Here is a 1893-nt window from a genome sequence, read left to right as displayed (position 1 = left end):
ATTCGAAACCATTTGAGAATAAAAAGAAGGAATTTTACATTTGAAGGAAGAACCTCAATTACAAAAAATAAATTAGATACCTAAAGCATGTTCCTAATTCGGTCAATCCATATACCTGAGAACCGGGATGCAAACCACTTAAGAGAAGTCAATATAGGATTATCATAAGTACAGTAAGGTAAACAACCACAATTACAAGTCAACAATTGCAAGAAGTTGCAAGACAGGATAGCACCTTTACAAAAACGACAAGAGTATGGTCATGTAAAATCATTCAAACATGTCAAAGCATATAATAACGTGTTGTAAGTTGAATCACTTACAGGGCATCAACCATTACACATTATTTATATCAAGTGTAGGATAATTTACCAATGTAAAAGGAAACCTGCAGGGTTGTGTTGTAGGCATATGGATTAATACACTATTGAAAGATGCAGTCATATTGAATACCATATGAAAAATTTAGAGGCAGAATAACATAATGTAGGATCAACTGTATTAAAAATTTAGCATATAAAACAAAGAAATGGCATTGTGTGGTGTCTATCATCTTAATCCCATCTAAGAAGAAATTAAAAAAAAAATAGTAAGAATTCTTCCATTCAACTGGAATATCATATATACATTGTAGTTACACAAAAACCCCTTGGGAATAAAGTATTACTTTGACATTACTGATTAACGCAACATTATATAAAAGTTACAGCATAGTTTGTTATTGAAGAAGAGGGGAACACTAGTGTTGGGATTTTTTGTAGCGCCAGCCTAGAGAACGTGTAGACGCCCAGATCTGGGAAAGAGAGTGTTGGAAGAATCACTGCACCTCTATGGAATCCGTAATTTCCACCCTGGGGATCTTAGTTATTGATTTGTAACGTTTATCAATACCCACGGGTTTTGGTGTAACGACAAACCTCCACATGGTATCAGAGCCTGGACCCAGGTTCGATTCCCCCGAGTTGCGTTCGATTCCCCTGAGTTGCGTTTGAGGGGAGGTGTTGGAAGAATCACCGCACCTCTATGGAATCCGTAATTTCCATCGTAGGGATCCTAGTTAATAATTTGTAATTTACCAATACCTGCGAGTTTTGGTGTAATGGCAAACCTCCACAGAGAGAGCTCATAAGATATTGATGACAACATGAAGAGCCACGAGAATTCTGCGATAACGGGTCAAGTTTTCATACCTGAAACTCAAACAAAGGAAGACTATCATGAGAAGCCCATCATGAAAAATAAAAATATCCGAATAGAACTAACACGAGAATAATAGAGGGTTTCTCGAAATATTCTAAGGTAGATAAGGGTAAATGTGATACCTTTATAGTATGGCACCAAATGAGCGAGTGCAGTGGTGCCAGACCCCTATTCTTCCATATACACATACAAATTTAATCATAAACAAAAATGGGTAGAAATCAACCTTCATACAATGAGTTTAGCATATGCCATTAGGAAGGATTTTACCTGACTGTCATCTCTCGTGAGGAAAAAACAATGTAAACTTTGAAACGGGAACTGATACTATTACCCGTTTCATAGAGATAGCAAAAAAATGACCTGATTTTGAAAAGGGGTGATGCAGAATACACATGTTTTTTTTAGAGCATAGTTTTTGGCACTTTAATTTTTTTCATGTGCATTACATTTTAGAATGGTAGTGATTTTCATGCTGATTTTAAAAAGTGTGTATTCTGCATCACACTCTTTTTTTAAAAGACCTATTTTTTGACTTTAAATTTTCTAGTGTATCAAATGTAAATAATTATTTTCTAAATTTGATAGTTTTTGAAGTGATCATTTTTTTTATATTTTCTTGTTTTCTATCTTAATTTTAATTTTTTTTTTTGTAGTGGGGTTTTTATTGTTTTTCATTTTTAAATTAGAAAG

The sequence above is a fragment of the Pinus tabuliformis genome, chromosome 4_2 (assembly GCF_031772625.1).
Source record: "Pinus tabuliformis cultivar Carrire ecotype Pingquan chromosome 4_2, CPIR1, whole genome shotgun sequence".
In the NCBI taxonomy this organism is placed as follows: domain Eukaryota; kingdom Viridiplantae; phylum Streptophyta; class Pinopsida; order Pinales; family Pinaceae; genus Pinus; species Pinus tabuliformis.
Note: the sequence above shows the minus strand (reverse complement) of the source record.